The following is a 14,421-nucleotide window of genomic DNA, read 5'->3' as shown; positions in this document are numbered from 1 at the left end:
AGTTTTTGGCGCCGTTGCCGGGGATTGTTCGAGTTTGGACAACTGACGGTTCATCTTGTTGCTCAGATTAGGTAATTTTCTTTTTGTTTTGTTTTCAAAAATTTTTCAAAAATCTTTCAAAATTTTTCTTTTTTTTTCGAAAAAAAAAAGTTTTCAAAAATATAATAAAAATAATGTTTTCAAAAATAAATTATTCTATGGCTTCAAAACTTTCAAGAATGAATTCTAGAGTTTCATGGTAACATGTTGAATCCTATCTGGCTGAAAAGCCATACCCAAACTCCTTTGGGATTGGTCTTCAACTAATCACCTCAATGGATGTAAAGCCATTCTAAAGCTTGACTGGCTATAAAGCCATGTCTGACCCTTTGATTGGAGCTTTAGACTAAAGAGCACAAGATTCCTGGAATTCATATTAAAGAATTTGAAATCCTTATTTTTGTTTTTCAAATAATTTTCGAAAAAAAATACAAAAAAATTAGAAAATCATAAAAATCAAAAATATTTTTTGTGTTCTTGTTTGAGTCTTGAGTCATGTTATAAGTTTGGTGTCAATTGCATGTGCATCTTGCATTTTTTCGAAAATAATCATGCATTCATAGTGTTCTTCATGATCTTCAAGTTGTTCTTGGTAAGCCTTCTTGTTTGATCTTTGCATTTGCATGTTTTGTGTCTTTTCTTGTTTTTCATATGCATTCTTGGATTCTTAGTGTCTAAGCATTAAAGAATTCTAAGTTTGGTGTCGTGCATGTTTTCTTTGCATTAAAAATTTTTCAAAAATGTGTTCTTGATGTTCATCATGATCTTCATAGTGTTCTTGGTATTCATCTTGACATTCATAGCATTCTTGCATGCATTCATTGTTTTGATCCATAACATTCATGCATTGCATCATTTTTCTTGTTTTTCTCTCTCATCATAAAAATTCAAAAATAAAAAAAAATATCTTTCCCTTTTTCTCTCATCAAATTCGAAAATTTGGATTGACTTTTTCAAAAATTTTCAAAATCAAGTTGTTTCTTATGAAGTCAAATCAAATTTTCAATTTGAAAATCTTATCTTTTTCAAAATCTTTTTCAAAAAATCAAATCTTTTTCAAATTTCTTAGTTATTTTCGAAAATTCCAGAAATATTTTTCAAAAAATCTTTTTCTCATTTTTATATCAAATTTTCGAAAATAACAATAACAATTAATGTTTTGATTCAAAAATTTTAAGTTTGTTTCTTACTTGTTAAGAAAGATTCAAACTTTAAGTTCTAGAATCATATCTTGTGATTTCTTGTGAATCAAGTCATTAATTGTGATTTTAAAAAAAAAATCAAATCTTTTTCAAAAACTAATTTCTATCATATCTTTTCAAAAATATCTTCTTATCTTATCTTTTTCAAAAATTTGATTTCAAAATATCTTTTCTAACTTCCTAACCTCTTATCTTTTCAAAATTTGTTTCAATCAACTAACTAACTCTTTGTTTGTTTCCTACCTTTTTCAAAACTACCTAACTAACTCTCTCTCTCTCTCTAATTTTCGAAAATATCTCCCTCTTTTTCAAAATTTCTTTTTAATTAACTAATTATATTTTTTATTTTGAATTTTCGAAAATTACTACTAACCTTTTTCAAAAACTATTTTCGAAAATCACTTTCTCTTTTTCAAAAATTATTTTCGAAAATCCTTCTCCCTCATCTCCTTCTATTTATTTATTCATCTACTAACATCTCTTCCTCACATCACCAAAAATCCGAACCCTCTCTCTCTCTCTGAGTTCAGATTTTCTTCTTCTTTTCTTCTACTAACACAAGGACCTCTATACTGTGATATAAAGGATCCATATTATTATTATTATTTTCTTTGTGCCCTCTTCTTTGTCATATGAGCAGGAGCAAGGACAAGAACATTCTTGTTGAAGCAGATCCAGAACCTGAAAGGACTCTGAAGAGAAAATTAAGAGAAGCTAAATTACAACAATCCAGAGATAACCTTTCAGAAATTTTCGAACAGGAAGAGGAGATGGCAGCCGAAAATAATAATAATGCAAGGAGGATGCTTGGTGACTTTACTGCACCTAATTCCAATTTACATGGAAGAAGCATCTCCATTCCTGCCATTGGAGCAAACAACTTTGAGCTGAAAACCTCAATTAGTTTCTCTGATGCAGCAGAACTGCAAGTTTCATGGACTTCCATCTGAAGATCCTTTTCAGTTCTTAACTGAATTCTTGCAGATATGTGATACTGTTAAGACTAATGGAGTAGATCCTGAAGTCTACAGGCTCATGCTTTTCCCTTTTGCTGTAAGAGACAGAGCTAGAATATGGTTGGACTCTCAACCCAAAGACAGCCTGAACTCTTGGGATAAGCTGGTCACGGCTTTCTTAGCCAAGTTCTTTCCTCCTCAAAAGCTGAGCAAGCTTAGAGTGGATGTTCAAACCTTCAAACAAAAAGATGGTGAATCCCTCTATGAAGCTTGGGAAAGATACAAACAGCTGACCAAAAAGTGTCCTTCAGACATGCTTTCAGAATGGACCATCCTGGATATATTCTATGATGGTTTATCTGAGTCATCAAAGATGTCATTGGATACTTCTGCAGGTGGATCCATTCACCTAAAGAAAATGCCTGCAGAAGCTCAAGAACTCATTGATATGGTTGCTAATAACCAGTTCATGTACACTTCTGAGAGGAATCCTGTGAGTAATGGGACGCATATGAAGAAGGGAGTTCTTGAAGTTGATACTCTGAATGCCATATTGGCTCAGAACAAAATATTGACTCAGCAAGTCAATATGATTTCTCAGAGTCTGAATGGAATGCAAGCTGTATCCAACAGTACTCAAGAGGCTTCTCCTGAAGAAGAAGCTTATGATCCTGAGAACCCTGCAATAGCAGAGGTGAATTACTTAGGTGAACCTTATGGAAACACCTATAACTCATCATGGAGAAATCATCCAAATTTCTCATGGAAGGATCAAAAGCCTCAACAAGGCTTTAATAATGGTGGAAGAAACAGGTTTAGCAATAGCAAGCCTTTTCCATCATCCACTCAGCAACAGACAGAGAACTCTGAACAAAATACCTTTAATTTAGCAAACTTAGTCTCTGATCTATCTAAGGCCACCGTGAGTTTCATGAATGAAACAAGGTCTTCCATTAGAAATTTGGAAGCACAAGTGGGCCAGCTAAGTAAAAGGATCACTGAAATCCCTCCTAGTACTCTCCCAAGCAATACAGAAGAGAATCCAAATGGAGAGTGCAAGGCCATTGACATAAGCACCATGGCCGAACCCAAAGAAGGAGAGGAGGACGTGAATCCCAAGGAGGAAGACCTCCTGGGACGTCCAGTGATCAATAAGGAGCTTCCCTCTGAGGAACCAAAGGACTTTGAGGCTCATCTAGAGACCATAGAGATTCCATTGAACCTCTTTATGCCCTTCATGAGCTCTGATGAGTATTCCTCTTCTGAAGAGAATGATGATGTCACTGAAGAACAAGCTGCCAAGTTCCTTGGTGTAATCATGAAGCTGAATGCCAAATTATTTGGCATTGAAACTTGGGAAGATGAACCTCCCTTGTTCATCAATGAACTAAGTGATCTGGATCAACTGACATTGCCTCAGAAGAAACAGGATCCTGGAAAGTTCATAATACCTTGTACCATAGGCACTATGATCTTTAAGGCTCTGTGTGACCTTGGTTTAGGAATAAACCTCATGCCCCTCTCTGTAATAGAGAAATTGGGAATCTATGGGGTGCAAGCTGCTAAAATCTCATTAGAGATGGCAGACAATTTAAGAAAACAGGCTTATGGACAAGTAGAGGACGTGTTAGTAAAGGTTAAAGGCCTTTACATCCCTGCTGATTTCATAGTCCTGGATACTGGAAAGGAAGAGGATGAATCCATCATCCTAAGAAGACCTTTCCTAGCCACAGCAAGAGCTGTGATTGATGTGGACAGAGGAGAATTAATCCTTCAAGTGAATGAGGACAACCTTGTGTTTACAACTCAAGGATCTCTCTCTGCATCCATGGAGAGGAAGCAGAAAAAGCTTCTCTTAAAGCAGAGTCAAACAAAGCCCCCACAGTCAAACTCTAAGTTTGGTGTTGAACTCCCATATCCAAACTCTAAGTTTGGTGTTGGAGAGTCTCAACAATGCTCTGAACATCTGTGAGGCTCCATGAGAGCCCACTGTCAAGCTATTGACATTAAAGAAGCGCTTGTTGGGAGGCAACCCAATTTTTCTCTAACTATATTTTTCTTAGTTATATGTCTTTGTAGGTTCATGATCATGTGGAGTCACAAAATAAATATAAAAATTGAAAATGGAATCAAAAAGAGCAGAAGAAAAATCACACCCTGGAGGAGCATCTGTCTGGCGTTCAACGCCAGAACAGAGCATGGTTCTGGCGCTGAACGCCCAAAATGGGCAGTGTCTGGGCGCTGAACGCCTAGAACAAGCATGGTTCTGGCGTTCAACGCCAGAAATGGCCAGTAAATGGGTGTTGAACGCCCAAAATGGGCACCAACCTGGCGCTGAACGCCCAGAGTTGTGTACAAGGGCATTTTACATTCCTAATTTGGTGCAAGGTTGTAATTCCTTGAACACCTCAGGATCTGTGGACCCCACAGGATCACCTCAGGATCTGTGGACCCCACAGGATCCCCACCTACCTCCACTCACTTCTTCTCATCCCTCTTTCACATAATTCCATAAACACTCTTCCCCAAAACCCTTCACCAATCACCTCAATCCATCTTCCCCATCACCTCTTCACCACTCACATCCATCCACTCTTCCCCATAAACCTACCTCATAAACTCCACCTACCTTCAAAATTCAAAACCAATTTCCCACCCAAACCCACCCTAAATGGCCGACCCTTAACCCCCCTCCCTCCCCTATATATAGCCCTCCATTCTTCCTCATTTTCACACAACACAACCCTCTCCTCTCTACTTGGCCGAAACACACTTCACCCCACTTCTTCATATTTTCTTCTTCTTCATCATCTATTCTTTCTTCTCTTACTCGAGGGCGAGCAAAATTCTAAGTTTGGTATGGTAAAAGCATAAGCTTTTTTGTTTTTCCATTACCATTGATGGCACCTAAGACCGGAGAATCCTCTAGAAAGGGGAAAGGGAAGATAAAAGCTTCCACCTCCGAGTCATGGGAGATGGAAAGGTTCATCTCTAAAGCCCATCAAGACCACTTCTATGATGTTGTGGCCAAGAAGAAGGTGATCCCTGAGGTCCCTTTCAAACTCAAAAGAAATGAGTATCTGGAGATCCGACATGAAATTCAAAGAAGAGGTTGGGAAGTTCTAACAAATCCCATCCAACAAGTCAGCATCTTAATGGTTCAAGAGTTCTATGCCAATGCATGGATCACCAAGAACCATGATCAAAGTAAGAACCCGGATCCAAAGAACTATGTTACAATGGTTCGGGGGAAATACTTAGATTTTAGTCCGGAGAATGTGAGGTTGGCGTTTAACTTGCCCATGATGCAAGGAGATGAACGCCCCTACACTAGAAGGGTCAACTTTAATCAAAGGTTGGACCAAGTCCTTATGGACATATGTGTGGAAGGAGCTCAATGGAAGATTGACTCCAAAGGCAAGCCGGTTTAACTAAGAAGATTGGACCTCAAGCCTGTGGCTAGAGGATGGTTAGAGTTCATTCAATGCTCAATCATTCCCACTAGCAACCGATCTGAAGTTACTGTGGATCGGGCCATCATGATTCATAGCATCATGACTGGAGAGAAAATAGAAGTTCATGAAGTCATCTCTAATGAACTCTACAAAATAGCCGAAAAATCATCCCCCATGGCAAGGCTAGCTTTTCCTCATCTTATCTGCCATCTATGTTACTCAGCTGGAGCTTTCATAGAAGGAGACATTCCTATTAAGGAAGAGAAGCCCATCACTAAGAAAAAGATGGAGCAAGCAAGAGAGCCCATTCATGGAGCTCAAGAGGCGCAGGAAGCTCATCACCATGAGATCCCGGAGATGCCTCAAATGCATTTTCCTCCGCAAAATTATTGGGAGCAAATCAACACCTCCCTAGGAGAATTAAGTGCCAACATGGGACAATTAAGGGTGGAACATCAAGAGCACTCCATCATGCTCCATGAAATAAGAGAAGATCAAAAAGCAATGAGGGAGGAGCAACAAAGACAAGGAAGAGACATAGAAGAGCTCAAGGACATCATTGGTTCCTCAAGAAGGAAACGCCACCATCACTAAGGTGGATTCATTCCTTGTTCTTATTTCTTCTGTTTTTCCTTTTCTATGTTATGTGCTTATCTATGTTTGTGTTTTCATTACATGATCATTAGTAGTTAGTAACATTGTCTTAAAGTTATGAATGTCCTCTGAATCCATCGCCTCTCTTAAATGAAAAATGTTTTAATTCAAAAGAACAAGAAGTACATGAGTTTCGAATTTATCCTTGAACTTAGCTTAATTATATTGATGTGGTGACAATGCTTCTTATTTTCTGAATGTATGCTTGAACAGTGCATATGTCTTTTGAAGTTGTTGTTCATGAATATTAAATATGTTGGCTCTTGAAAGAATGATGACTAGGAGACATGTTATTTGATAATCTGAAAAATCATAAAAAATGATTCTTGAAGCAAGAAAAAGCAGCAAAGAACAAAGCTTGCAGAAAAAAAAGAAAAAAAATTAGGCGAAAAAAAAATAGAAAGAAAAAGAAAAAGCAAGCAGAAAAAGCCAAAAGCTCTTAAAACCAAGAGGCAAGAGCAAAAAGCCAGTAACCCTTAAAACCAAAAGGCAAGGGCAAATAAAAAGGATCCCAAGGCTTTGAGCATCAGTGGATAGGAGGGCCTAAAGGAATAAAATCCTGGTTTAAGCGGCTAAACCAAGCTGTCCCTAACCATGTGCTTGTGGCGTGAAGGTGTCAAGTGAAAACTTGAGACTGAGCGGTTAAAGTCAAGGTCCAAAGCAAAAAAAAAAGAGTGTGCTTAAGAACCCTGGACACCTCTAATTGGGGACTTTAGCAAAGCTGAGTCACAATCTGAAAAGGTTCACCCAATTATGTGTCTGTGGCATTTATGTATCCGGTGGTAATACCGGAAAACAAAGTGCTTAGGGCCACGGCCAAGACTCATAAAATAGCTGTGTTCAAGAATCATCATACTGAACTAGGAGAGTGGTGCACGAAATATGAATCACACTTTTCACAACTCGTACCACTGACCAGCAAGTGCACTGGGTTGTCCAAGTAATACCTCACGGGAGTAAGGGTCGAATGCCACGGAAATTGTTGGTTTGAAGCAATCTATGGTTATCTTGTAAATCTTAGTCAGGAAGTCAATTATGTTTATCAGTTGAATTGCAACTAAACAATAGAGCATGGATTAAAGGTTACTTGTTATGCAGTAATGGAGAATATGTTGGAGTTTTGGAGATGCTTTGTCTTCTGAATCTCTGCTTTCTTCTGTCTTCTTGTTCACGCACGCACGTCTTCCTATGGCAAGCTGTGTGTTGGTGGATCACCGTTGTCAATGGCTACCTTCCATCCTTCCAGTGAAAACTACGCTCACGCGCTCTGTCACAGCACGGCTAATCACCGGTTGGTTCTCGATCCGGTTGGAATAGGAATTACTATCCTTTTGCGTCTGTCACTAACGCCCAGCCTTCAGGAGTTTGAAGCTCGTCACAGTCATTCAATCCTTGAATCCTACTCGGAATACCACAGACAAGGTTTAGACTTTCCGGATTCTCATGAATGCCGCCATCAGTTCTAGCTTATACCACGGAGATTCTGATTAAGGAATCTAAGAGATGCTCATTCAATCGTATATAGAACGGAGGTGGTTGTCAGGCACACGTTCATGATTTGAGGAAGGTGATGAGTGTCACAGATCATCACCTCCATCACAGTTAAGCGCGAATGAACATCTTAGAGAGAAACAAGCGTGTTTGAATCGAAAACAGAAATACTTGCATTAATTCATCGAGACACAGCAGAGCTCCTCACCCCCAACAATGGGGTTTAGAGACTCATGCCGTCAGAGAATACAAAGTTTAGATCTAGAATGTCATGAGATCCAAAATAAGTCTCTAAAAGTTGTTTAAATACTAAACTAGTAGCCTAGGTTTACAACAAATGAGTAAACTATGATGGATGATGCAGAGGCCCACTTCTGGGGCCCACTTGGTGTGTGCTGGAGCTGAGAATTAAGCAATCCACGAGCAGAGGCCATTTGTGGAGTTGAACGCCAGTTTTTGTGCCAGTTTGGGCGTTCAACTCCAGCTTTTGATCCTTTTCTGGCGCTGGACGCCAGAATTGGGCAGAGAACTGGCGTTGAACGCCAGTTTACATCGTCTATCCTTGTGCAAAGTATGAACTATTATATATTGCTGGAAAGCCCTGGATGTCTACTTTCCAACGCAATCGGAAGCATGCCATTTCAAGTTTTGTAGCTCCAGAAAATCCACTTTGAGTGCAGGGAGGTCAGAATCCAACAGCTTCAGCAGTCCTTTTTCAGCCTGAATCAGATTTTTGCTCAGCTCCTTCAATTTCAGCTAGAAAAATACCTGAAATTATAGAAAAACACACAACTCATAGTAAAGTCCAGAAATATGAATTTTTCCTAAAAACTAATGGAAATAAACTAAAAACTAACTAAAACATACTAAAAACTATATGAAATTAACCCCAAAAAGCGTATAAAATATCCGCTCATCAGAGAGTCAATAACACTATCTAAACTCTGAGTTCCTATAGATTCCAATCATTCTGAACCTCAAGGGATAAAGTGAGATGCCAAAACTATTCAAGAGGCAAAAAGCTATAAGTCCCGCTCATATGATTGAAGCTATGATTCATTGATAGTTTCGAATTTATAGTATATTCTCTTCTTTTTATCCTATTTGATTTTCAGTTGCTTGGGGACAAACAACAATTTAAGTTTGGTGTTGTGATGAGCGGATAATTTATACGCTTTTTGGTATTGTTTTTAGTAGAATCTAGTTACTTTTAGGGATGTTTTCATTAGTTTTTATGTTAAATTCACATTTCTGGACTTTACTAGGAGTTTGTGTGTTTTTCTGTGATTTCAGGTATTTTCTGGCAGAAATTGAGGGACTTGAGCAGAAATCAGATTCAGAGATTGAAGAAGGACTGCTGATGCTGTTGGATTCTGACCTCCCTGCACTCAAAGTGGATTTTCTGGAGCTACAGAACTCAAAATGGCACGCTTCCAATTGCGTTTGAAATTAGATATCCAGGGCTTTCCAGCAATGTATAATAGTTCATACTTTGCCCAAGTTTAGATGATGCAATCTGGCGTTCAACGCCAATTCTCTGCCCAATTCTGGCGTCCAGCGCCAGAAACAAGCTGCAAAGTGGAGTTCAACGCCCAAACTGGCACAAAAGCTGGCGTTCAACTCCAAGAAGGACCTCTACATGTGCAACACTCAAGCTCAGCCCAAGCACACACCAAGTGGGCCCCGGAAGTGGATTTATGCATCAATTACTTACTTCTGTAAACCCTAGTGACTAGTTTATTATAAATAGAACTTTTTATCATTGTATTCACAGTCTTGGTTACTCCGGTTCCCCTCTGGGGCCGAGACCAATGAACTTCATTCACTTATGTATTTTTGACGGTAGAGTTTCTACACTCCATAGATAAAGGTGTAGAGCTCTGCTGTTCCTCAAAGATTAATGCAAAGTACTACTGCTTTCTATTCAATTCTTCTTATTTCGCTTCTAAGATATTCATTCGCACTTCAATCTGAATGTGATGAACGTGACAATCATCATCATTCCCTATGAATGCATGCCTGACAACCACTTCCGTTCTACCTTCGACTGAATGAGTATCTCTTAGATCTCTTAATCGGAATCTTCGTGGTGTAAGCTAGAATGATGGCGGCATTCAAGAGAATCCGGAAGGTCTAAACCTTGTCTGTGGTATTCCGAGTAGGATTCAATGATTGAATGACTGTGATGAGCTTCAAACTCGCGATTGCCGGGCGTAGTGACAGACGCAAAAGGATAGTAAATCCTATTCCAGCATGATCGAGAACCGACAGATGAATAGCCGTGCCGTGACAGGGTGCGTTGACCATTTTCACTGAGAGGATAGGATGAAACCATTGACAAGGGTGATGCCTCCAGACAATTAGCCGTGCCGTGACAGGGCATTTGGATCATTTTCCTGAGAGAAGACCGAAAGCAGCCATTGACAGTGGTGATGTATCACATAAAGCCAGCCATGGAAAGGAGTAAGACTAATTGGATGAAGATAGCAGGAAAGCAGAGGTTCAGAGGAACGAAAGCATCTCTATTCGCTTATCTGAAATTCTCACCAATGATTTACATAAATATTTCTATCCCTATTTTATTAATTTCGAAAACCCCATTACTATTTTATATCCGCCTGACTGAGATTTACAAGGTGACCATAGCTTGCTTCATAGCAACAATCTCCGTGGGATTCGACCCTTACTAACGTAAGGTATTACTTGGACGACCCAGTGCACTTGCTGGTTAGTTGTGCGAAGTTGTGAACCATGGTATTGGCATCATGTTTTTGGCACCATTACCAGGGAAAGAAAAGAGCGATGAATTTTACATAATTAAAGTGTAATCACAATTTTTGTGCACCAGTGGGCAAGAAGTATCTGGCACTCTATGTTTCAGTCGATTGCAGATCTCAAGTGACTTTAAATCTGAACTCCTAAAGGCTCATGAAAACGATAATGTGTTACCGAAGGTGTTCCCAACTATTGAGCAAGGAAAGCGGTGGAGAGTGTCAGAGGATCAGGATGGGCTATGGAGATTCAGGGATAGGAACGTTGTGCCGGATGTTGGCACTTTGCAATAAGATATCTTAAAGGAAGCACACAAAAGCAGATTCTCTATTCACCCGAGGAGTACTAAGATGTACCATGATCTAAAGGCAATGTTTTGGTGGCTGGGTATGAAGAATGATGTGGCGGAATATGTTTCAAAGTGTTTAACCTGTCAAAAAGTAAAGATCGAACACTAGAGACCTTCTAGGGTGTTGCAACCTTTAGAGGTTCCGCAACGGAAGCGGAAAAGCATTACAATGGACTTTGTGTCGGGATTGCCAAGGACTATAGCCGGTTTTGATGTTGTCTGGGTGGTCATGGACCGACTAACGAAGACAACTCACTTTTTACGCATTCGGATGAATTACACTATCAAGGAGCTAGCACGGTTATACATAAAGGAGTTTGTGAGACTTAATGGTGTACCTGCTACTATAATCTCTTATAAAGATCCTCGTTTCACATCAAGGTTTTGGGGTGCATTTTTAAAAGCTTTTGGGACCCGCTTAAGCTTGAGCACGGCTTACCATCCTCAGACAGATGTTCAATCTGAGAGGACAATCCAAACACTAGAGGATATGTTGAGAGCTTGTGTTCTGGACCAATCGGCGAGTTGGGATTGACATATGTTGTTAGTAGAGTTTGCATACAATAATAGCTACCATGGGAGCATCGGAATGGCTCCGTATGAGGCTTTGTATGGGAGGAAATGTCAATCTCCGCTATGTTGGTATGAAGCTGTGGAGAAAGGCTTGTTGGGGCTGGAAATGATAGCTGAGACCATGGAACAAGTCAAGAAAATCTGAGATAGGATACTCACTGCACAGAGTCGTCAGAAAAGTTACGCCGATTAGAGGCGGAAGCCCTTGGAATTTGAGGAAGGAGACCATGTTTTCCTTAAAGTTACTCCAACCACGGGAGTAGGTAGGGCAATTAAAGCAAAGAAGTTGAATCCTCGGTACATTGGTCCGTTTCAGATCCTGGAGAGGGTTGGACCGGTGGCGTATCGAATGGCTCTACAACCTCACTTTTTGAACTTGCACGATGTATTTCATGTGTCACAGCTTTGGAAGTATAATCCTGATGCTAGCTATGTGTTAGAACCTGAATCAGTTCAGTTAAAAGAAGATTTGACGCTTCGGGTGACTCCGGTCAGAATTGACGATACTAGTATCAAACGGTTGCGTAGGAAAGAGGTTTCGTTAGTCAAACTGGCATGGAGTTGAGCCGGTGTTGAGGAGCACACATAGGAGCTTGAGTCGGAGATGCGAACTGATTATCCGTACTTATTCTCAGGTGATTGAATTTGAATTTTGTGGGCGAAATTCCCAATTAGGTGAGTAGAATGTAAAACTCAGTTAATTAATGACTAATTAGCCCATAAATGAGAATTTATTTTAGAAAGCCAAAAATGTAATTTTTATGGCTTAATATGATAAAGGAGATTGAGACGAGAATTTCGATACCAATTTTATAGAAATCAGCCCAAGATTGGACCGAACAGTCCAAACCGGGCCAACCGGACCCATATTGGCCCAACCAAACTAAACCTAAAACCCTCATTTCAGCACTCTCTCTCTCCTCACTAACACTAAGAACACGTTGGAAATGGAAGGAGAAAGGGGAAGAATACTCTCCCAAGTTTCTACCCTTGTTTGATCTTCAAACCACTATAACTTCTGATCCAGAGCTCCGATTACCGCACCGTTTCAGGCATGTGTTCACCGTGACAAGCTCTACAAAACCCACCACTTTATTCTTGAGGTAAGCCACGAATTTGGTCCAGTTTTCTCAACCTTAAATTCGAATTTTTGGGAAAAAAGTGTTGAGATTTTGGACTCTCTGATATTATAAGACCAACTAGCTTGAAGGAGAAGAGTAACCTTGTCTTCTTGACCCTTGGGTGTGCTAAGATTCTCAACCCTAGTGGAATTTGTTGATTTATGATGTTGGGTATTGAGTTGTTGTGTTTGGATGTGATAATTGTGGCTTAGGTAGTGTGTATGTGAATATTAAAACTTGATTGAGATTTTGGAAAGCTTGGAAAAGGGATTTGGTGTGCTAAAAATCTGTTCTTGGAGGTGTTGAATCTTGGTGAGCTTGTGAAAAAGTGATTTGGAGGTGTTCCGGGTTAAGCGAAAAAGCAGCTATCGGTTTCCTGTATCTAAAATGTAATGTGGTGTGAAAACTTAGACTAGAGGCCCTATGATAGGAATTGAATTATTGATGTTGTTGAATGGTTTAGATATATGGTGTGGTCATATATGTGATTATAAATATTGGTATTTTGATGGTATGATGCATGAGAGGTATGAATGTTTGATATATGTTTGATGATTGGTTGATGTTGAATTGTGAGGAAAACCATGTTGATGGTGGGGATGATATTGATTATATGTAATGATGGTTGATTGGTAATGGTGTTGTGGGAAATTGGGATGAGGAAGAACATATGGCATGTTAATGTATTATGAGCCGAATGGCTGAGATATTGCCGTGTTACGGCTGAGCTATTATTGAATTATGGCTGAGTATGATTGTATATATGCATATTTAATAAAATGTGAATGTTGCACTTCCACTATCTAAGATACGAGTTTTCTTGGGAGAAAGCAATGGCTAGCCACCATGTGTTCCAGGTCGAGACTCGATACTCTGCTGACCCTATGTCGTAAGTGTGGTCGGACACTGTGAAAGTTCCGGATGAGCTTGCCCTCGTGAATATACACTAGTGAGGGTGTTGGATATGAATTATGACTTATGTTGTGAATAACTCGAGTTGGGGATGCACGACAGAAGGACAGTCCAATGGTTAGCTACCAGGACTTGTCGGGTTGGCTATATAACCGACAGATGATATCATCAGCCATTAGATAGGCATGCATCATATGCATATTATGTGAATTATTTGGAATTGTCTATTTGACTGCATATTACTTGCTAATTGTCTAAATGACGTACCTGTTTCCTATTTGTATATCTCCTTGTCTGATATAATTGTGTTTGCCATATTATATTACTGTTGGCGGTTGCGAGGTCTACAAGAATTGGAAACGGAAGTATTAGTTAAACTGAAGATCTTTAGTTAGTTGCCATTTATGGTTTAGTCTGTTTATAAGCTTTGAATTATCTGGTGAAAGTTCTAGGATTGCCTTCGGCTTTCCCAGGACATTACATGTTAGATATGTGGGCACTGTTACCATACTGAGAACCTCCGGTTCTCACCCATGTGGATTTTGTGGTTTTCAAATGCAGGACTTGAGGCTTCTCGCTGAGGCATGCTATAGACTCTGGGATTAGCGAAGATCCTTAGTTCTTGGGACTTTACTTTGGTTTTATGTTTTCACTTAGATAATTTTATCTCCATTAAATAATGTATATAAATATACTATTTTGACTCCTCTTAGAGGTTGTTTTGGAGAATAGGTTTTGTTTTTCGCCCCATGGGTTTCCTTTGGGTTTCTCGCTTTATAAATATATTGTATATACTTCTATGCTCGGACCGGTCATCTTCGCAACTGGATCTTGAGTTTTGGATATTTGTGTTTTTGGCACTCTTTATATATTTTTGCGTTAGTCTATCCTTTATCT

Source organism: Arachis ipaensis, chromosome B9 (assembly GCF_059453495.1).
Source record: "Arachis ipaensis isolate K30076 ecotype BB chromosome B9, ASM5945349v1, whole genome shotgun sequence".
NCBI classification, from domain to species: Eukaryota; Viridiplantae; Streptophyta; class Magnoliopsida; order Fabales; family Fabaceae; genus Arachis; species Arachis ipaensis.
Note: the sequence above shows the minus strand (reverse complement) of the source record.